Here is a 12,303-nt window from a genome sequence, read left to right as displayed (position 1 = left end):
AGATGGAACAACAGTAGTCATCAAATCATTGATGTATGTAGATGAGGTTCGTGGCAGACTTTCTGATAGAGGGAATTTCCTAGGACAGAAACACTCAGGTTGCATTTCTAGGGTGCGTTGACACGAATGTCAAATGGCCCATCATCTTCATCACCGTCCTCATCCTCATCTGCTCTCAAGTCATCGTTGCTGTACCATGACTTCAACATCATTAGGACTTCAATGCTCTCTACCTTGAGCCACGATCGCTTGTAGTTGATGACACGGCGACCTTCAGGGAATAAACGCTTACGCGCCGCACTCGTCCCCTGCACAGCTAGGAATTCCTTCGCAATCGATGCTAACATGGGGTAAGAAAGCTGACCTATTATGGGGGTAAAATTAATGAGATATTCAACCAGGAAAGAAAGAGAGTAAGACTAAGAAAAATGCAAATTTCACGCTACTTGTCGTCTTCCACCAATGCAACACTTCTGTACCAAAAGCTGGGGGGGCCGTCGCATATACGTCGAACTCCTCAATAGGATCAACTCTTTGTGGTAGTTCCGACGGATCTAGCAGTTCTTCTAGCTCCATTTGTATGAAATCAGTTGTCGTTGATAGAGCAGATGGTTTGGTGGGTCGACTCACGACATTCCTAGATATTGAATGGGACTCCATGATATTGCGAACGGTAGATAGAACATCATTCTTAGTTTGTGGATCAATCAAATGAAGCTTCATGGATGGGTCGAGTAGAGAGGCAATAGTGAAAGCCTCATTTCGTGTCAATAAGGACACATATTTTTCTAACTTCGCCCGCATAGCAGAACATACAGTAGATAATGCGTTCCTTTGCCTAGCAGACATAGCGTGTCCAACAGGAAGCATGGAGGAGTTCGTTACTCCCACTCTAATATGCTCAAGGTGCCTTATCAGACCCTTAATAATGACTATACCCTCATTTGACGTCGGTGACTTGCTCCGAATAGCGACAGAGGTACCATGCTGGAGTGGTTTGAGTAAGTCGACAAATTTTTCTATTAGGTCCCATTCTGCGTCAAGTAAAGAACGTTTGTGAAGAACATTTGACATCATCATATCGATGACTAATTTCTTCTCAATGCACCCGCGTAGCATTTTGAAAGTTGAGCTCCACCTTGTAGGGCAATCTATCAAAATCCTCCTCGTGTTTGACATATTTAACTGTCGGCAGTAGGAAAAATATTTCGCCTCTTTCTTTGACGATCCTTGTATAGCGACGACCACCTCTCTCAGGCGCCGAACAACGTCCCCTAAGGAAACTGCAGGAGGATCCGACTCCTCCGCATTGAACACGTTGTCAATGTTTGTGAGGTCTACTTCATCAATGAAGGTTGCCTCGGGCCCATCGTCGACGACATTGATCGCCTTCAGTCTGGCCTGTATTACTAAGTTGATCATGTGTGCAATACACAACACATGTCTCTTTGTAGTAAAACGGGGGTTCACTGAGCGCAACTCTCATTCTAATGTCGCCATCATTGTTGAATTATTCGACGCATTGTCTGTCATCACTGCACAGATCTTTGCGCTCAACTTAAAATCGGCGAGAACTTCCAACACAATTTTGCTCAAGCACTCCCCACTATGCGAGCCCTTCAATTGACGTATAGCGAGGACATATTCACACATTTTCCATTATGTATCTATCCAATGAACGGTGAGTCCTATAAATGAGTTTCGATTGGCAGAAGTCCAAAAATCTAAAGTAATGGCAACTTTTTCGACACCCTCCAGTCGGTCGAGAATACCAATCTTCAACTCAGTGTAAAGCTTGAAAGCTTTTTCCTTCACAGCCCTTGTCGATGGAATCGAAATCTCCTCCTGTGCGATGTATCGCAATAGTCGTATGAAGTATTTCTTACATACAATATTCCATGGTGCGGCTGACTGACAAATGAAGCGTACGAGCTATTCTTTTGTCATCTCCGATGTGCGACCAGTGAAGTACAATTTTTTTGTACTTTGTCGGTCAAAGATGTTCGCCATTGATGGTTGGTTGGAAGAGCTCCCTTCTTGAACCTTCAATTCGTTGTACTCTTTATGGTGCACATTTAGCAACTGTCGCCATAAGACGGTACTGCAGCTATACTTGTTCTGATCTACTGTCACTGCATGACCCCTAGTACGAGTCACACATAAATTGTATGTGAAAACCCTAGGCGCCACCTCTGTGAAGTGTATCCGTGCAGCGCATTCGTTCTTCCTCTTCCTCTTCTTTTGGCTGTGGCCAACACTCCCCTCTGTTGATGCAGAGCTCTTTGATGAAGCAGAGGTATGTGATCAATGTGTTCTAGGCATCTTAAATTACAAGTTGATCCTAAATGACGAGATAAATAGATAAATCAATTGGGAGACAAAGATAGAGAGAAAGCAGCAGAAACATTTCTAAGCATTAGCTGAGTCAATTTTACGCAATAGAGCACAAATACGTTGGTTTATCCTAGAGATCATTATTTCATGGGTCAACATAAATACAATGGTTTTAGAATTTTAGTCAAGGGTTTACCAACCATTCCTTCGTAGTACGACGAAGACATCAGTATTGAATGACTTCAAGACAAAAGAAAATTAGAATCAAGAACAAATAACTTACTTCCAACATTTTTTTGTGACAGAATATCCTTTCTAGATGAATATGTCTTATTAAGCGATGATCAATACAACCAAAAATTTAGAGCAGAGGAAATTATTTGGAAAAACCGAGTCAAATCATCACGAAACTAGATCGAATTCAAGAAGGAAAACTTACCAAGAACTAATCAACCCGAATTTCGAAAGACTTCAGAAATGCTCCCTATGCTCCTCAGCCGAATCTGCGCTTGAACAGTGAGTCTACTGGGCGCCAACGGAAACCGTACAACGAGAGTGTGAGTTTGGATAACTGAATGACCAACTGTGTAAACAGACCATTGGAGAAAACGAGGGAGTGGGAGAGGGAGATGTGTGTGAAGAAAGAAGAATAGGGAGAGGGGGAGGGAGAGGGAGAGGAAGAGTGATTGGGATAGGGGGAGACGGAGAATTGGAGAAGAAGAGAGACCATGAGAGGGAGAGACATAGAAATGGAGAGGGAGAGGGAGAGGGAGAAGAAGAGTGATTGAAAGAGGGGGAGACAGAGAATTGGAGAAGAAGAGAGACCGTGAGAGGGAGAGACATAGAAATGGAGAGGGAGAGATAGAGTGATTGAGAGAGGGGGAGACAGAGCATTGGAGAGGAAGAGGGAGAGGGAGAGGGAGAGGGAGAGAGTGAGTGGACGTCGATGAGAAGAAAGAAGGACAGGGAGAGGGGGAGGGACGAGAGCGAGAGGAAGAGGGAATGTGAGAGATGGAAAAATGGAGAAGAATAGGGAGAAGGAGAACGAGAGGAAGAGACGGTGAAAGAGAGAAAAAGAGGGAGAGGGAGAGGGAGAGAACGGGAGAGTTCGTACCTCGCAGATGGTGAGCCGACAGCCGGAACAACGAGCGGGGGGGGACTGGGAGAGCGACGGTCGACGAGGAATGGAGAGAGAGATCAAGAAGGGAGACGGGGAGAACGATGGCCGACGAGGGACGGAGGGAGCAGCCAAGAAGGGAGGGCTGGGAGAGCGCCGGAGAGAGGAGGGGGGCTGAAAAAGACCTAAAAATCGAGAAGGGCTGGGAGAGCGACGTCTGTGCGAAGTTCTGTTTGTTTTCAATTCTGTTCTGTTTGGAATCCGAACAGAACGCACAAATCGCTCAAATTTGCACGAAGCGAACAGAATAACCATGTCTTTATAAACCTAATAAAGTAGACTTTGGTGTAGGATTGTTATGAGTTTGGGTATAAGGATCCCAAGTAATCTTCTTGCCATTATAAATAAAAGAGAAAGTGTTACTCCTACCATAAATATGCACATCGTTATCATAAAGCCAAGGGTGACCTAAGATAATCTTTCCAACCTTCATAGGTAACATATCACACAAAACCATTTCCTCGTTTGATTGTACTTTGAGGGGAATGAGACATTGGTTCTTAATAGGGATCAATGTAGGATTGATCCATAAGACATAATAGGGGTGAGAAGGATCAACCAGAGATAATCCCAAATATGAACTCATGGCATCTAAAACAACGTTGATACAACTACCACTATCAATGATTATCTTGCACATCTTATCACCAATCTTAACGTTAGTATAAAATATGGGTGTCCTTAATGCAGAATCATCGGTAGAGGGTTGGGTAATGGTGCAGCAAACGATTCCTCTAGCAGAGATAGATGGATCACATCGAGGAAGAGATGGCGGGCAAATAGTGGTACTAATAAAACTCACTAAACCATCCTCATAGGCACATTCATCTACAACTTAACTATGTATTCTTTTTTTTTCTCATCAGTAGGTCGATCATCGATTATAGGTTCAAGTTCAGAATATTCATTTCCAATGTGCAGTGCTCTAGATGGACACGTCTTTGGCATTTGAAGCATGTCGTGGCAGATGGGCCAACCTGAGATGGGTGATAAGCTCAAAAAATATGTGTTTAATGTCGTTATTTCAGGGTTGTCTAACTTTACCAATAAATTTATTTATCCCTTTGTCCTCAAGTAAGGGGTCGAACCCCATGGAGGCAATGGTAAAATTCACTTTTTATCGACTTAGGGTTTAGAACTCTAAATTGGACTGATATGACATCCTTTTACTCAAGCAATAGCAATGCTTGTAAGTTATATTTAACCTTCTACTTTTTTAATTCAAATTATCTGGATTAACAGAGACTTAATTTCTAATTTTTTCTTATCAATGAGAATCAGATTTATGATTAGTTATCCATTCTTGATAAGAATTGCTAAATAATCCCCTACTTAGATTGACTATGTGTCCATTTGATCTTAGATTTTTGGAATGTTAGCATTACTCTTCACTAAATTGTTTTAATCACCTAAGTCTATGTCAGAAGTCAACCATTGACAATCATCATCTATTTTACCCAAAAACTTAATTCGGTTTGAATTATGTTTTTGGGTTATTTAATGAATTGGAAATGGTTTAGAAAATTTATTAAATTCTAATTGATTTTTTTTTTTTGGTAAAACAGGATCACTGGTTCCTAATTAAAGAAATTGGGAACAAATGTGAGTGATTAAAGATTCAAAATGGTTTAACCTAAACTAATGAATACTAATCCATTCGGAAAAAGGGAATTCCAGAATTAAAAGAATTGAAATCGGAATTTAAGACAAAACTTTGAATGCAAAAGAAATTATGAAATTGCTAAAATTGAACAAGAAATCATGGGTAAAATGAATTCAGATTGAGCCTAGAAATACCATGAATGATCTATGAGTCAATTTGAAAAGATTCTGCGTACAAACCAGCTTTTTTTGAATTTTTGCTTGAATTTTGGGGAAGAATGCGGCACCAGATCGTCAAAATTATTATCCAAATTAAGCTGCAAATACACTCCAGGCTGTTCTTGAGTCGTCAAGGAAGCCAGGCTAACTGTCCTCAAGCTTAAAGTCAAGAACCCCTTTCAATTTCTTCTTTTTCCCCATTTCCTTAGGCTAACTGTTATTTTTTTAATTTTATTTGCTTTGTATACAGGCTGAACGAAGTGTGGAGATTGGGCCATGTGGTGCCACATATGCGTCAGCTTTCATATGCACGGTGCTGCGTACTTGCAATTTGCATGTACGAGGCTTGCGTGGACTATGAGGATTGCAATCCTATTGGTACACACAAGCTTCACACGACTTAACTCGCAGCGTCGCACGCAGCGAGTTAAGTCGCATCTCATTGGCCAACACTTATGTGTGGTGTGCGACACGCACTTCGCTTTGTACGTGTGTATTGCGCACCGAAGATGCCTATCGCAGCGCTGATTGGCCTGCGCGCTCCACGTATACTCTACGCAACTTAACACTATGTTAGCGCTTAAACTGGCCCAATAAGGGTCAGTTTCATTTAAAAAATGATTGTTATTTAAAATCAACTGAAATAAATTATAAAAACCATTTATTAATGCGTAAAAGTGATTTATTAATTCCTTTCCTAAATTTTAGTGTTAATTTTTTTTATGGAACTAGGTCAATTAAAACAACATTTAATACCTTATAAATTTTAATTCTAAAATGTTTAAAATGTGTTAATTAACCTAATTATTTATCAAAGATATTGTTTCTCTTGAAAATTAAGAAAAATGTTGTTTTAACACAAAATCATGATAGCATGCACTAGAACTTGATGTTTTTAAACATTAAAAGCCCACAAATATGATAAAATTAGCATTATATAAGCTTTTATTGCTGTTATCAATGGGGATGGATGAGTAGGTGCTCTAGCAGTGGAATCCAAAGATGGTGAGATATGGCTGTTGGTAGTTGACGGGGCGGGATACTGAGATGTTGGAGCGAAAACATGTTGATCAGTAGTTGAACGATTTGGTGTGGGGGCGGTGCGTGAAGAGACTGATGGATTGCAGGGAGATGATCGAGTAGGATAAGAGGAATATGTGTGATCGCTTAGAGCTAGATGACCAAAAACGACAGGGGTGTTACATAGGGTTTGTCAAAGTTCCAGATCTTCTACCATCTGATAGACTTGCTCAAGAGTAGTAACCTTTTGAACGAGCAATTCTGTCTCAAGATAAGGATTACGGCCGCTTCAAAAATGGGAAATAATAACGCCAGAATTTTCCTCTACCCTGCACCGCATGTAAAATTCTTCAAATTGCGTCATCTGTTCGGACACTAAGCGTCTTCCTTGTTGTAATTTGTGTCCAAATAGGTGACATGCACGTATTTCTCACAAAGCTTAACCTTCATTTGTGGCCAAGTTTTTTTAGATTCATCTCGTCCGTTATAAAATGAAAATTCAAGACTTTTCGAAAAGAGTTTGCTTGAACACCCAATATCATCTCAACATATTGGACCTTTTGCCACTCAAGCATATCATAACATTTGTAATAGCTATTTAATTTTGACATCCAATCAATGTACTCCTTTGGGTCTCTAGATCCCTCATATTATGGAATACCAACCGTGACATCGGTTGTCATGATTATGATGATGATGATCTCGAACTTGTATTCTATCCTTGAGTGGATAGGTATTGTCTCATTCAACGCGATTCCCATTCCAACTTAGGCGTTTATCCTCAGGCAGGTAGGCATCATTCCAAGGTGGATAATTCCTATCACGACCTGGGGGTCTATTCTCAGCCAAATAGGGATCATCACAAAGAGGATTATTCCTATCATGACTTGGGGTTCTATCCTCAGGTAGAAAGGGATTGTCATGAAGAGGATGATTCCTATCATGACCTGGGGTTCTATTCTTAGGTAGATAGGAATGAGAAAGACGATCCCTTTCACGACTTGGGGTTCTATCCTTGAGTAAATGCAGATCGTCTCAATCTGGATGATTCCAATTATGACCTCTGAGTACACTGTCAGGGAGATACGGATCATCATAATCAGGATTATTCATATCGTGCCCTCGAGGTCTAAGCTCATGTGGATAAGGATCATTATGGTCACGACGCTTCCTATCACGATCACGAGTTTCTAACTAACAAGTTTGTTCACTAATCACATCAATGGAGTTGGTTAGATGGTTGTCCATGTTGATTACAAATGTGTTCACGTCACAAAAACCATTCTAGACAACCTCTAACATAAAATCTATATCCCCACGTGATGAGGATGGTAGAGTAGGTGGTGACGACTCTCAGATAGGAATAGAAGCCTCACACTTATCTAGGGGTGGATCAGCGATGGTGACGCGTTTGCCAAAATGTAGATGCATTCAAGATGAAATGATGAAGGATGATGTGTAACAATACAGGAATGGTAGGTAGACGCAGGTTAGGTTATGATACCCATTTTATGTAGGACGACAAGACTAACACAGGTAGGATAGACTAAGGATCAACTAAGGATGGATAAAATAGACCACAAATCAACACGATCAATCCTTGATCATTTAAATCCGGAAAAAAATATTGATGTTGCAGCCCCTTTCCTTGGTTGAGGGTGGGAGGACAGTCTTAAAACCACCGCGGTGAAAAAAAAGCTCCAAATTCAATATTCTGAACAGTCGATTATGACAAGACACACACCTATTCTACAAGTCCTGCGATGGCGGAAAAACACATGACAAACACTGAAGGAAGTAATATCAACACCAAAGAGGAAACAATGGACCTTTAGCATGGGCGTATTGTGAAGGGACAGCCTCCTCTTAGAAAACTAAGGCAATTTCTTTAGAAGAAAACTTCAATTCCAAAGATAATCACCAAGAAGCTCAGTACAGCATTGGCCTTTTATAGGCCTTGGAGGGAAGAGAAAACTTTACATAATTGTAAAATTCAAACCTAGTTTTAAATGATGCTCAGATCCCTTTTCCAAAGTTGGCGTTGGTGACGTATCATGACACGGGATGTCTCCTGCGATAGTAGTGCCACGTACGGTGATGGTTCGTTGTGCACCACCAAACTCCCACTCTTTCTCTCTCTCTCTATCTCTATCTCTCTCTCGATCTTCTTCTCCTCCAATTCTCCATCCTTCTCCCAATCTACCTCTCTCTCACTCTCTCAAGAATCCCACTCTTCCTGCCCCTCTCAATCTTCGTCTCTGTCTCTCAAGACTCCCTATCTCGATCTTCCTATGATCCTATTGCTCTCCTTCTCACGCATTCACTCTATCTTGATAATTAGACATTCCAGTGCAAACATAAATATTTTAATTTATTTATTTATTTTTAATTTCGACCATCATTTATCTTCTTTCATTATAAATGTAAATAAACTTTACTTTTCCTTCAATTTCCTTTTTCCATAACGTAAATTCTATATATTTTGGCATTATCTTATATATAATATAACCAAGAGTATTAGTTTGAAATTATTCAATAAAATAGTAAGCATTGATTTTATTTTTCCCTCTATTTATAATATAATGTAATTTAAATTTTCTAATTTTTAATTTTTCCCACAATATTTCTCCTTTTATTCTAAACAGAAAAAATAATAATTATCCCCTTTTTCCCCTTTTTCATGCTTTAAAAATTCCGTCACCATCATCATTTGTGACAGTCATCCCATCATGTCACACATCGAGACCCTTTGTCACTGCCATGTTACCTGTCACAGGTTTTTCATTATGTCATCCATCACGTGATGTCATTAGTTGCAGATCCTTCATCATGAAAAATGACATGATGGATGACACTGGTCGTTCCCTACTAGGGACCAAAACAAGTAACAAAACCAAATACAGATAAATCAGTGATGTTGGATGTCGTCGAGGATGTCATCTGGCACCGAGTATGATGGCTCAATACCGATAATGGATGGTGATATCAAATGTCAATGGTGTCATCGTCCGGGGAATGAAATGCTAACGGGTTATGTAACTACGACGTGATGAAATGCACCTTACGTGTCGTATGTACAGACTCCAACTCGAAGGAGGCGCCCAGCTCTGAGCTTGGACAGGGTCGTCGGGTGACGGCGAAGGTGGCCTCTCGAGCCTCGTCGGAGCAACCAGGACGTCTATGGCCAAATGGAATAAATCCGTAGGGCTCCCACATAGCGGACGGACTCATCCGTACCGGTAAGGTCCTCAAAGTTTTCATAGTCTCTCAATTGTTACTCTCTCACCTACCTAGCCCGAGTGCGATGGAGTCAAGACAAAAGCATACTACAAACGGTAATTAAACGAGTAGTGGGAGAGGATGGCACACTCATTGGCGCATGGCTCATCGTGCAGTTTCGTTGACGATCAGCGGCGATCGGAGCAGGTGTGGCAAAGAGTTGCCAAAGAGATCACGGTGGCTCGATGAGCAAAGGGCGATGTTTGTGTTGGAGCTATTGATAAAGGTTAGAGGAGGAGGGAAATACGGCGCGGTCGCGGTGAACTAGCTCAAGCGTGTTCCTGATCCGAACGCGCCCTTATGGACGGGAGGACACGTGCAGGTCAGGGTGGTGACGTGAGCAATGGTCTCTGGCACGTCTGCACATGCAGGTCGACCCATGGTGGTGGATCGATAGTTAGTGGTGAGCGTTCATGGTCCTGGAGGGTTCCTGTTCTAACGGTCACCCGTCAAACAATTGGCGTGCAGCGGTTCTCAATTTAGCCTTGTGCGTGGGAAGCAGCGCGGGCCGACCGGAGAAAATTGGCAATCAGCACTGCGTGACGCGGCTCAGATCATTAGCCACTTCCTTGGAAATGAGATGCCATCTAGGGGTCCCTTCGACTCAGCCGGGGATCGGCGGCTAGGCTCAGGAGAGTTAGCGGTCAACGATTCATTAGCAATCACTTATCCTAGGGACGTAGAGGCTTGGACAAGCTAGGCAACTCTGTCATTGAAGCCTTCCCATTCCATGTTGGCCTTGTTGGCCTTGTTGGCCAGCCATTGGCGGAATCCCTATCGAACGATTGGCTGCTAGGTCGACTAGACTTTAGGAAATTTGGCGGTCCCTGTAGTCGTCAATTTTGTCGGAGATGCACCCGAGATACTCACCGGTCCCAGAACTGATCGCCGCAGGTTAATGTTTGCCCACATGCACTCGACGGCAATGGGAATTTCCTGCGGTCGTCGGTGGTTCAAAAGTCATAGAGATGGACCTGTACAAGGGGACGCCGAATTAGGCATCTTGGCAGTGCGACGGCGTATCCAGAGATCCAATCTTCAACAATTTTTTCTCCCTTTCATCCTGCTTGCGGCGGAGCGCTGGGGCGTGAAGGTCTGCCCCCAATCGTGAGATTTGGTCACCCCTGATGAGGGGTAATGGGAATCTCACGACCTGAGCAGGAATATTGGGGGGAATTGGACTTGAAATTCCCCTTCAATTCTTCCTTCTCCCTCCTTTCCCTCTTCCTCCTTCCCTTGTGCACTTCTCTTGAGCGAGGAAGGGAGACCAAAAAAAAATGCACGACTTTCCTTCTTTGTCTTCTTGGTCTAAGGGTTTAGGGCGCCCCCCTCTTCCCTTATAAAGGGGGAAGGGATGGGCCCTTAAGTGGGTCAATAAAAAAGGGGGGAATAGGGTCCATTGGGGGGCCCTTATAGAATGGGTCCCATTACACAGGAGGGGAAATTTAGAAATTAAAAGAGAAAGGGGAAAGGACTAGAAGCCCCTTCCCATGACGATGAAAACGGACGAACGGGACACGTCGCATATGTGGCACAAACACAACGATGAGAACGGGGAAACACAAAACATGAGAGAAGAACGATGAAAACAAAAATGTGATAATCGAGCATCTTTCACCCCGCTTTCAATGACGGTGGCCAATGGCGCAGACGACATCATCGGTGATCCTTGATGGCGTGTGCCATCAATCAGCCAAACTATAATACCAGTAAGCCTCTCAAGATAAGACACAAGTATCAAGCCGATGCAAAGGGCTTGGTTAAGATATGAAACTTTTCACCAAGCATACGAGTGAAACCTATTCATACATTTGTGCCAATTATATCTTCCAAATTTTCTACACTATTAAGTCAACCTTCTCTTCCAAAAGGAGATTTTATTAAATAACCAAATTTAGCTTTTGGGCAAAGGGTCAACTTTGTAATCTCCCTTCCTAGAGCCCAGGTATCATGCACACAACCAAAATAAACAACTTTGAATACTAAAAGAAAAGCACCTAGACCTAAAAAATTTAATTGAAAATGTTAAAGTGTGATCTTTCCATACATAACCAAAGAATGGACAAGATTGTTTCAGAGTTTCAAGTCCCAAACGTGCATGATGAATGCTGCCAATTCTAAGAATGTAGATGAAATTAAGTGAAGTACTCTAGATATAAAGTATGGAAAAGTGTCTATAAATTCTCCTCTAAAACCTACCCCCCAGCCTAAAGTATCTAGATGCAGAAGTGAAATCAATCCTTCTTCATACCTTGGTTTTTTTCAGCACAAAATTAGTCACTTCAAATAGCTTCATTTCTCTGGACAAAACTACAATTAATCCTGTGCAAGCTTCATTAGCTCCAAGTAGTTTACTAGAAAAATTGGTCACGACCAGCTTAAAAAGCTTCATTAAAGAATGTTTCCGCATGGTAGAACCTCATATGTCAATATAATATTTTCATGAGGTTAATCCTGAGCTGATATCGAAGCATGACTTATGTTGTTTAATAGAATATGTTGGTATAGAAAGTCTCAAATTCATGATCTTCTATTGTGTAGATTTCTTGGGAAATGAATTCATAGGCATGTAGGTTCAGAGCCAGACTAACTACTCCTGGAGAAAACATCCATGAACCATTTACTGGCACAAATAACAGAAATAAATATAACCGACTTTTGTTGCAAAAGCA

The 12,303-nt window shown here is 41.8% G+C and overlaps 1 pseudogene; it reads right to left on the bottom strand.

Annotated features, from left to right (window-relative positions):
- Positions 1-11,368: 11,368 nt before the first annotated feature.
- Positions 11,369-12,075, bottom strand: LOC144707368 (photosystem II CP43 reaction center protein pseudogene; annotated as a pseudogene).
- Positions 12,076-12,303: the final 228 nt, after the last annotated feature.

The sequence above is a fragment of the Wolffia australiana genome, chromosome 9 (assembly GCF_029677425.1).
Source record: "Wolffia australiana isolate 7733 chromosome 9, ASM2967742v1".
NCBI lineage: Eukaryota > Viridiplantae > Streptophyta > Magnoliopsida > Alismatales > Araceae > Wolffia > Wolffia australiana.
The sequence above is the reverse complement of the archived record's forward strand: the minus strand, read 5'-3'. Positions and strand labels throughout refer to the sequence as shown.